Below are 12,253 nucleotides of genomic sequence, written 5' to 3'. Positions count from 1 at the left end.
ACTCACCCTCTAGGAATGGAATGAGCCAAAGAAGGCACGTGTTGGTTTTACTTTTGTCGACAAGAGAATGAAAAAGGATTGTTGGAGAAAACTTATGGAACATTTCGTTCTACCTCCGGAATACAACAAACACGATGAAGAGGGTAACACGATTTCGGGTGGATGTGAGAGGAGAAGGCTAGTCAAAGAGTTCGCTCTTAAGAAGATGGGCGAAGCATTCCAGAACTTCAAGAAAAATTTAGCCCGAGACTATGTATCGAAGAAGAAGACTCCGGATTTCAAAGGACAGTATGCGGAAGTGAAGGCGAAAAAAGAGCCTGAGCCCAGGCCGGTATATACTGAGAAGCAAAAGAAGTGGGCTAAGGAGTTTTTGACGACACCGTCCCAAATCCAGCAGAATCTGCCAGACGACTATGGACGTGAATTTCTTAGGCAAGAATCATTATTGCTGAAGGAAAAAAGCCTTGACGAAGGAAAAAAGACTTGCCGGAGAAGAAACCAACAAGTAAAAAAACGCGGGAAACAAGTTTTTGTTGGAGATATGCCCAAGAGGCAATAATAAAGTGGTTATTATAATATCTTTGTGTTTATGATAAATGTTTGCATACCATGCTATAATTGTATTAACCGAAACATTGATACATGTGTGTTATGTAAACAACAAGAAGTCCCTAGTAAGCCTCTTGTATAACTAGCTTGTTGATTAATGGATGATCATGGTTGAACATTGGATGTTATTAATAACAAGGTTATGTCATTGGTTGAATGATATAATGGACACACACCCAAATGAGCGTAGCATAAGATCAATTCATTAAGTTCAATTTGCTATAAGCTTTCGATACATAGTTGCCTTAGTCCTTCGACCATGAGATCATGTAAATCACTTACACCGGAAGGGTACTTTGATTACATCAAACACCATTGCGTAAATGGGTGGTTATAAAGATGGGATTAAGTATTTGGAAAGTGTGAGTTGAGGCATATGGATCAATAGTGGGATTTGTCCATCCCGATGACGGATAGATATACTCTGGGCCCTCTCGGTGGAATGTCGTCTGATTACCTTGCAAGCATATGATTGGATCATAAGAGATGACATACCACGGTACGAGTAAAGAGTACTTGTCAGTAACGAGGTTGAACCAAGGTATGGAGATACCGATGATCGAACCTCGGACAAGTAAAATATCGTGTGACAAAGGGAATTGGCATTGTATGTAAATGGTTCAATTGATCACTTAAGTCATCGTTGAATATTTGGGAGCCATTATGGATCTCCAGATCCCGCGATTGGTTATTACTCGGAGAGGAGTCTCGACCATGTCTGCATAGTTCGCGAACCGTAGGGTGACGCGCTTAAGGTTCGATGTCGCATAAGTAGATTCGGAATATGAGATGGAGTCTGTAGTTTTTGTTCGGAGTCTCGGATGGGATCCAGAACATCACGAGGAGGTCCGGAATGGTCCGGAGAATAAGATTCATATAAGGGAAGTCATTTTCCGGGGTTCGGGAAAAAGTCCGGTGTTTTGACCGGAACTTCTAGAATGTTCTAGAAGGGTCACCAGTGGGCCCACCACCCCGGGAGAGGCCACATAGGCGCCACATGGCATGGTGGGTCCTGCCCACTATGACATGTGGGCCCAGTCCGGCCCACCCCTAGAGATAGAATCTATCTCTAATTTAAATGGTTTAAATTTAGAGATAGAATCTATCTCAAGATTAAAGTGTTTAAATGAAGAGATAAAGGGGAAGACTTGGGGGGGGGGAAGACTTCCCCCCCCCCTCATGCGCCGGCCAAGGAAAGAGGTGGGACCAGGGGAAACCCTAGGCCGACCCCTCCCCCTATATAAAGAGGGGAGGGGGTGGCCGGCCACTACACCCCTCATCCAACCCTAGCCGCCCCCCTCTCTTCCTCCTCCATACACTGTGCAGGCTTAGGCGAAGCCCTGCAGCAATTCTTCTCCACCACCACCACCACGCCGTCGTGCTGCTGGGATTCCGTGGAGATCTACCACACCTCCGCTGCCCGCCTGGAACGGGGAGAGGAAGGGGCTTCATCGACACCGTACGCGCGACCGAGTACGGAAGTGCCGCCGGATTGCGGCACCGGGGACCGATGACGCGTAAAGCACACGCCCGTTGGGAACCCCAAGTGGAAGGTGTGATGCGTACAGCGAGCAAGTTTCCCTCGGTAAGAAACCAAGGTTTATCGAACCGAGTAGGAGCCAAGAAGCACGTTGAAGGTTGATGGCGGCGGGATGTAGTGCGGCGCAACACCGAGGATTCCGGCGCCAACGTGGAACCTCGCACAACACAACCAAAGTACTTTGCCCCAACGAAACAGAGTGAGGTTGTCAATCTCACCGGCTTGCTCGTAACAAAGGATTAACCGTATTGTGTGGAAGATGATTGTTTGCGAGAGAAAACGAGTAAAACAAGTATTGCAAGCAGATTTGTATTTCAAGTATTAAAGAATGGACCGGGGTCCACAGTTCACTAGAGGTGTCTCTCCCATAAGATAAAAGCATGTTGGGTGAACAAATTACAGTCGGGCAATTGACAAATAGAGAGGGCATAACAATGCACATACATGTCATGATAAGTACAGTGAGATTTAATTGGGCATTACGACAAAGTACATAGACCGCCATCCAACTGCATCTATGCCTAAAAAGTCCACCTTCAGAGTTATCATCCGAACCCCTTCCAAGTATTAAGTTGCAAAGCAACGGACAATTGCATTAAGTATGGTGCGTAATGTAATCAACAACTACATCCTCGGACATAGCGCCAATGTTTTATCCCTAGTGGCAACAAGCACAACACAACCTTAGAACTTTCGTCACTGTCCCATGTGTCAATGCAGGCATGAACCCACTATCGAGCATAAATACTCCCTCTTGGAGTTAAAAGCAAAAACTTGGCCAGAGCCTCTACTAATAACGGAGAGCATGCAAGATCATAAACAACACATATGTAATAACTTGATAATTAACATAACATGGTATTCTCTATCCATCGAATCCCGACAAACACAACATATAGTATTACAGATAGATGATCTTGATCATGTTAGGCAGCTCACAAGATCCAACAATGAAGCACAATGAGGAGAAGACAACCATCTAGCTACTGCTATGGACCCATAGTCCAGGGGTGAACTACTCACTCATCACTCCGGAGGCGACCATGGCGGTGTAGAGTCCTCCGGGAGATGAATCCCCTCTCCGGCAGGGTGCCGGAGGAGATCTCCGTAATCCCCGAGATGGGATCGGCGGCGGCGGCGTCTCGCAAGGTTTTCCGTGTCGTGGTTTTTCGCCTCGGGGGTTTCGCGACGGAGGCTTTAAGTAGGCGGAAGGGCGAGTCGGGGCCGACGAGGGGCCCACACCACAGGGCGGCGCGGCCCCCTTGGCCGCGCCGCCTTGTGGTTTGGCCACCTCGTGGCCCCACTTCGTATGCTCTTCGGTCTTCTGGAAGGTTCGTGGCGAAATAGCCCCCGGGTCTTCGTTTCGTCCAATTCCGAGAATATTTCGTTACTAGGATTTCGAAACCAAAAACAAGCAGAACAACAGAACTGGCACTTCGGCATCTTGTTAATAGGTTAGTTCCGGAAAATGCACGAATATGACATAAAGTGTGCATAAAACATGTAGGTATCATCAATAATATGGCATAGAACATAAGAAATTATCGATACGTCGGAGACGTATCAAGCATCCCCAAGCTTAGTTTCGCTCGTCCCGAGCAGGTAAAACGATAACAAAGATAATTTCTGAAGTGACATGCCATCATAACCTTGATCATACTATTTGTAAACATATGTAGTGGATGCAGCGATCAAAACAATGGTAATGACATGAGTAAACAAGTGAATCATAAAGCAAAGACTTTTCATGAATAGTACTTCAAGACAAGCATTAATAAGTCTTGCATAAGAGTTAACTCATAAAGCAATAAATCAAAGTAAAGGCATTGAAGCAACACAAAGGAAGATTAAGTTTCAGCGGTTGCTTTCAACTTGTAACATGTATATCTCATGGATAATTTTCAACATAGAGTAATATAACAAGTGCAATATGCAAGTATGTAGGAATCAATGCACGAGTTCACACAAGTGTTTGCTTCCCGAGGTGGAGAGAGATAGGTGAACTGACTCAACATAAAAGTAAAAGAATGGTCCTTCAAAGAGGAAAGCATCGATTGCTATATTTGTGCTAGAGCTTTTATTTTGAAAACATGAAACAATTTTGTCAACGGTAGTAATAAAGCATATGAGTTATGAAAGTTATATCTTACAAGTTGCAAGCCTCATGCATAGTATACTAATAGTGCCCGCACCTTGTCCTAATTAGCTTGGACTACCGGATCTTTGCAATGCACATGTTTTAACCAAGTGTCACAATGGGGTACCTCCATGCCGCCCGTACAAAGGTCTAAGGAGAAAGCTCGCATTTTGGATTTCTCGCTTTTGATTATTCTCAACTTAGACATCCATACCGGGACAACATGGACAACGAGATAATGGACTCCTCTTTAATGCATAAGCATGTGACAACAATTATTATTCTCATATGAGATTGAGGATATATGTCCAAAACTGAAACTTCCACCATGAATCATGGCTTTAGTTAGCGGCCCAATGTTCTTCTCTAACAATATGCATGCTCCAACCATTAAGGTGGTAGATCTCTCTTACTTCGGACAAGACGGACATGCATAGCAACTCACATGATATTCAACAAAGAATAGTTGATGGCGTCCCCAGAAGCATGGTTATCGTACAACAAGCAACTTAATAAGAGATAAAGTGCATAAGTACATATTCAATACCACAATAGTTTTTAAGCTATTTGTCCCATGAGCTATATATTGCAAAGGTGAATGATGGAATTTTAAAGGTAGCACTCAAGCAATTTACTTTGGAATGGCGGATAAATACCATGTAGTAGGTAGGTATGGTGGACACAAATGGCATAGTGGTTGGCTCAAGTATTTTGGATGCATGAGAAGTATTCCCTCTCGATACAAGGTTTAGGCTAGCAAGGTTATTTGAAACAAACACAAGGATGAACGGTGCAGCAAAACTCACATAAAAGACATATTGTAAACATTATAAGACTCTACACCGTCTTCCTTGTTGTTCAAAACTCAATACTAGATATTATCTAGACTCTAGAGAAACCAAATATGCAAACCAAATTAGCAAGCTCTAAGTATTTCTTCATTAATGGGTGCAAAGTATATGATGCAAGAGCTTAAACATGAGCACAACAATTGCCAAGTATCAATTTATCCAGGACATTTTAGAATTACTACATGTAGCATTTTCCAATTCCAACCATATAATAATTTAACGAAGAAGAAACTTCGCCATGAATACTATGAGTAGAGCCTAAGGACATACTTGTCCATATGCTACAGCGAAGCGTGTCTCTCTCCCACAAAGTGAATGCTAGGATCCATTTTATTCAAACAAAACAAAAAACAAAAACAAACCGACGCTCCAAGCAAAGTGCATAAGATGTGACGGAATAAAAATATAGTTTCAGGGGAGGAACTCGATAATGTTGTCGATGAAGAAGGGGATGCCTTGGGCATCCCCAAGCTTAGACGCTTGAGTCTTCTTATAATATGCAGGGGTGAACCACCGGGGCATCCCCAAGCTTAGAGCTTTCATTCTCCTTGATCATATTGCATCATACTCCTCTCTTGATCCTTGAAAACTTCCTCCACACCAAACTCGAAACAACTCATTAGAGGGTTAGTGCATGATAAACATTAACATGTTCAGAGGTGACACAATCATTCTTAACACTTCTGGACATTGCATAAAGCTACTGGACATTAGTGGATCAAAGAAATTCATCCAACATAGCAAAAGAGGCAATGCGAAATAAAAGACAGAATCTGTCAAAACAGAACAGTCCGTAAAGATGGATTTTATTAGGCCACCAGACTTGCTCAAATGAAAATGCTCAAATTGAATGAAAGTTGCGTACATATCTGAGGATCATGCACGTAAATTGGCTTAATTTTCTGAGCTACCTACAGGGAGGTAGACCCAGATTCGTGACAGCAAAGAAATCTGTAACTCGCGCAGTAATCCAAATCTAGTACTTACTTTACTATCAAAGACTTTACTTGGCACAACAAAACTCAAAACTAAGATAAGGAGAGGTTGCTACAGTAGTAAACAACTTCCAAGACTCAAATATAAAACAAAAATACTGTAGTAAAAACATGGGTTGTCTCCCATAAGCGCTTTTCTTTAACGCCTTTCGGCTAGGCGCGTAAAGTGTATCTCAAGTAACATCAAGAGACGAAGCATCAACATCATAATTTGTTCTAATAATAGAATCATAAGGTAACTTCATTCTCTTTCTAGGGAAGTGTTCCATACCTTTCTTGAGAGGAAATTGATATTTAATATTACCTTCCTTCATATCAATAGTAGCACCAACGGTTCGAAGAAAAGGTCTTCCCAATATAATGGGGCAAGATGCATTGCATTCAATATCCAAGATAACAAAATCAACGGGGACAAGGTTATTGTTAACCATAATATGAACATTATCAACTCTCCCCAAAGGTTTCTTTTTAGCATTATCAGCGAGATTAACATCCAAATAACAATTTTTCAATGGTGGCAAGTCAAGCATATCATAGACTTTCTTAGGCATAACGAAATACTTGCACCAAGATCACATAAAGCATTACAATCAAAATCTTTGACTCTCATTTTAATGATGGGCTCCCAACCATCCTCTAGCTTTCTAGGAATAGAATTTTCAAGTTTTAGTTTCTCTTCTCTAGCTTTTATGAGAGCATTTGTAATATGTTTTGTGAAAGCCAAGTTTATAGCACTAGCATTAGGACTTTTAGCAAGTTTTTGTAAGAACTTTATAACTTCAGAGATGTGTCAATCATCAAAATCTAAATCATTACAATCTAAAGCAATGGGATTATCATCCCCAAGGTTGGAAAAAATTCAGCAGTTTTATCACAAGCAGTTTTAGCAGTTTCAGGTAATTTTGCGCGCTTTGCACTAGGAGTAGAAGCATTGCCAACACCAATTATTTTATTATTGATAGTAGGAGGTGCAGCAACATGTGAAGAATTAGCATTGCTAGTGGTGGTAATAGTCCAAACTTTAGCTACATTTTCCTTTTCAGCTAGTTTTTCATTTTCTTCTCTATCCCACCTAGCACGTAGCTTCAGCCATTAATCTTATATTCTCATTAATTCTAACTTGGATGGCATTTGCTGTAGTAACAATTTTATTTTCAATATCCCTATTAGACATAACTTTCGATTTCAAAAGATCAACATCGGAGGCAAGACTATCAACTCTAGAAACAAGAATATCAATTTTATTGAGCTTTTCCTCAACAGATTTGTTAAAAGCAGTTTGTGTACTAATAAATTCTTTAAGCATGGCTTCAAGTCCAGGGGGTGTATTCCTATTATTGTTGTAAGAATTTCCATAAGAATTAGCATAACCGTTACCATTATTATAAGGATATGGCCTATAGTTATTACTAGAATTATTCCGATAAGCATTGTTGTTGAAATTATTATTTTTAATGAAGTTTACATCAACATGTTCTTCTTGGGCAACCAATGAAGCTAATGGAACATTATTAGGATCAACATTAGTCCTATCATTCGCAAGCATAGACATAATAGCATCAACCTTATCATTCAAGGAAGAGGATTCTTCAACGGAATTTACCTTCTTACCTTGTGGAGCTCTTTCCGTGTGCCATTCGGAGTAATTAACCATCATATTATCAAGAAGCTTTGTTGCTTCACCAAGAGTGATGGACATAAAGGTACCTCCAGCAGCTGAATCCAATAAATTCCGCGAAGAAAAATTTAGTCCCGCATAGAAGGTTTGGATGATCATCCAAGTAGTCGATCCATGGGTTGGGCAATTTTTAACCAGAGATTTCATTCTTTCCCAAGCTTGAGCAACATGTTCATTATCCAATTGTTTAAAATTCATTATGCTACTCCTCAAAGATATAATTTTAGCAGGGGATAATATCTACCAATAAAAGCATCCTTGAATTTAGTCCAGGAATCAATACTATTCTTAGGCGAGAGATAGCAACCAATCTTTAGCTCTTCCTCTTAATGAGAAAGGAAACAATTTTAATTTTATAATGTCACCATCTACATCTTTATACTTTTGCATTTCACATAGTTCAACAAAATTATTGAGATGGGCAACGAGCATCATCGGAACTAACACCGAAAAATTGCTCTCGCATAACAAGATTCGAGTAAAGCGAGGTTTGATTTCAAAGAATTCTCGCTGTAGTAGCAGGTGGAGCAATAGGTGTGCATAAGAAATCATTATTATTTGTGCTAGTGAAGTCACACAACTTAGTATTTTCAGGGTTGGCCATTTTAGCAGTAGTAAATAAAGCAAACTAGATAAAGTAAATGCAAGTAAACTAATTTTTTTGTGTTTTTGATATAGCAAACAAGACAAGTAAATAAAGTAAAGCTAGCAACTAATTTTTTTGTGTTTTGATATAAGTGCAGCAAACAAAGTAGTAAATAAAATAAAGCAAGACAAAAACAAAGTAAAGAGATTGAGAAGTGGAGACTCCCCTTGCGGCGTGTCTTGATCTCCCCGGCAACGGCGCCGTAAATTTAGCTTGATGACGCGTAAAGCACACGCCCGTTGGGAACCCCAAGTGGAAGGTGTGATGCGTACAGCAGCAAGTTTCCCTCAGTAAGAAACCAAGGTTTATCGAACCAGTAGGAGCCAAGAAGCACGTTGAAGGTTGATGGCAACACCAGGGATTCCGGCGCCAACGTGGAACCTGCACAACACAACCAAAGTACTTTGCCCCAACGAAACAGTGAGGTTGTCAATCTCACCGGCTTGCTGTAACAAAGGATTAACCGTATTGTGTGGAAGATGATTGTTTGCGAGAGAAAACAAGTAAAACAAGTATTGCAGCAGATTTGTATTTCGGTATTAAAGAATGGACCGGGGTCCACAGTTCACTAGAGGTGTCTCTCCCATAAGATAAAAGCATGTTGGGTGAACAAATTACAGTCGGGCAATTGACAAATAGAGAGGGCATAACAATGCACATACATGTCATGATAAGTACAAGTGAGATTTAATTGGGCATTACGACAAAGTACATAGACCGCCATCCAACCGCATCTATGCCTAAAAAGTCCACCTTCGAGTTATCATCCGAACCCCTTCCAGTATTAAGTTGCAAAGCAACGGACAATTGCATTAAGTATGGTGCGTAATGTAATCAACAACTACATCCTCGGACATAGCGCCAATGTTTTATCCCTAGTGGCAACAAGCACAACACAACCTTAGAACTTTCTCGTCACTCGTCCCAGGTGTCAATGCGAGCATGAACCCACTATCGAGCATAAATACTCCCTCTTGGAGTTAAAAGCAAAAACTTGGCCAGAGCCTCTACTAATAACGGAGAGCATGCAAGATCATAAACAACACATATGTAATAACTTGATAATTAACATAACATGGTATTCTCTATCCATCGGATCCCGACAAACACAACATATAGTATTACAGATAGATGATCTTGATCATGTTAGGCAGCTCACAAGATCCAACAATGAAGCACAATGAGGAGAAGACAACCATCTAGCTACTGCTATGGACCCATAGTCCAGGGGTGAACTACTCACTCATCACTCCGGAGGCGACCATGGCGGTGTAGAGTCCTCCGGGAGATGAATCCCCTCTCCGGCAGGGTGCCGGAGGAGATCTCCAGAATCCCCCGAGATGGGATCGGCGGCGGCGGCGTCTCAGTAAGGTTTTCCGTATCGTGGTTTTTCGCCTCGGGGGTTTCGCGACGGAGGCTTTAAGTAGGCGGAAGGGCGAGTCGGGGGCCGACGAGGGGCCCACACCACGGGCGGCGCGGGCCCCCTTGGCCGCGCCGCCTTGTGGTTTGGCCACCTCGTGGCCCCACTTCGTATGCTCTTCGGTCTTCCGGAAGGTTCGTGGCGAAATAGGCCCCCGGGTCTTCGTTTCGTCCAATTCCGAGAATATTTCGTTACTAGGATTTCGAAACCAAAAACAACGAAAAACAAAGAATCGGCACTTCGGCATCTTGTTAATAGGTTAGTTCCGTAAAATGCACGAATATGACATAAAGTGTGCATAAAACATGTAGGTATCATCAATAATATGGCATAGAACATAAGAAATTATCGATACGTCGGAGACGTATCAGGGACGATCGTCTACACCAACAACGAGATTAATCTCGTAAGCTTTGGAATCTTCGAGGATTAGTCTCATCTCCATCTCGTTGCTTCGATCTTGTAGATTAGATCTTGGGTGTTTCATAGATTAGATCTTGGATTTATTCGTCTTTGCGGTAGGAAATTTTTTATTTTCTATGCAACAAACCCCATCAGTTTTCTAGCTCGGGGCACACAAAAAAACAATCGATCTCCCCGCTCATAGTGGAAGCCGCTCCTTCCGTTACGACGTCCTTCAGAGCCGATATGGATAAGGACATGGAACTATTGAACCCCGCTATCCTAGGAGCTGCTAGAGCACAACAAATGACTGTAACAGCGGCCAAAGAAAGAGCGGCCAAGTTCGGTATGACTCTTCGTGCATTGTTAGGTCTTGAGGATGCGCCAATAAGTGAGGTAGAATTTACATATGTGCCGAAGGGGCCTCTCGTCGAGCCTGCGCAGGAAGCAAGTCTACCAACACAAATGCGAAATCTGCTACTCTGGTACAAGAATAATTTCATAAAAAAATAAGGCCGACAAAGAATATATTTATGCGGAAGTTAGTGTTGGAGATATGCCCAAGAGGCAATAATAAAAGTGGTTATTATATATCTTTATGTTTATGATAAATGTTTATATACCATGCTATAATTGTATTAACCGAAACATTGATACATGTGTGTTATGTAAACAAACAAATGAGTCCCTAGTAAGCCTCTTAACTAGCTTGTTGATTAATAGATGATTAGTTTCATAATCATGAACATTGGATGTTATTAATGACAAGGTTATATCATTATATGAATGATGTAATGGACACACCCAATTAAGCATAGCATAAGATCACGTCATTAAGTTATTTGCTATAAGCTTTCGATACATAGTTACCTAGTCCTTATTACCATGAGATCATGTAAATCACTTATGCTGGAAAGGTACTTTGATTACATCAAACACCACTGCGTAAATGGGTGGTTATAAAGGTGGGATTAAGTATCCGGAAAGTATGAGTTGAGGCATATGGATCAACAGTGGGATTTGTCCATCCCAATGACGGATAGATATACTCTGGGCCCTCTCGGTGGAATATCGTCTAATGTCTTGCAAGCATATGAATAAGTTCATAAGAGACCACATACCACGGTATGAGTAAAGAGTACTTGTCAGGAGACGAGGTTGAACAAGGTATAGAGTGATACCGATGATCAAACCTCGGACAAGTAAAATATCGCGTGACAAAGGGAATTGGTATCATATGTGAATGGTTCATTCGATCACTAAGTCATCGTTGAATATGTGGGAGCCATTATGGATCTCCAGATCCCGCTATTGGTTATTGGTAGGAGAGATATCTCAACCATGTCTACATAGTTCGCGAACCGTAGGGTGACACACTTAAGGTTTGATGTTGTAATAGTAGAACTTGAATATGGAACGGAGTTCGAAGTATTGTTCGAAGTCTCGGATGGGATCCCGGACATCACGAGGAGTTCGGAATGGTCCGGAGAATAAGATTCATATATAGGAAGTCATTTTATATGTTTGAAAATGATCCGGTGCATTTATGGAAGGTTCTAGAAGGTTCTAGAAAAGTCCGGAAGAAATCACTAAGGAAGGAGGAGTCCCGGAGGGACTCCACCTCCCCATGGCCGGCCAACCCTAGAGGGGGAGTCCAAGGTGGACTCCACCAAGGGGGCCGGCCACCCCCTTCATGGAAGGGTGGGAATCCCACTTGGGTGGGAGTCCCACCTTGGGTAGGTTTCCCTACTACATGGAAGGTTTTGGGTTCGGGTCTTATTCGAAGACTTGTAGTCCAACACTTGGGGTTCCACCTATATAATGAGGGGCATAGGGGAGGGGGCCGGCCACCACAAGCCACCAAGCTGGCCGCACCCCATAGAGGCCGGCCACCCCTCTCCCAAACCCTAGCCGCCCCCCCTCTCCTCCACCTCTCCCGCACGCTTAGCGAAGCTCCGCCGGAGTTCTCCATCGC

Source organism: Lolium rigidum, chromosome 3 (genome assembly GCF_022539505.1).
Source record: "Lolium rigidum isolate FL_2022 chromosome 3, APGP_CSIRO_Lrig_0.1, whole genome shotgun sequence".
NCBI lineage: Eukaryota > Viridiplantae > Streptophyta > Magnoliopsida > Poales > Poaceae > Lolium > Lolium rigidum.
This window is presented reverse-complemented; position numbering follows the sequence as displayed.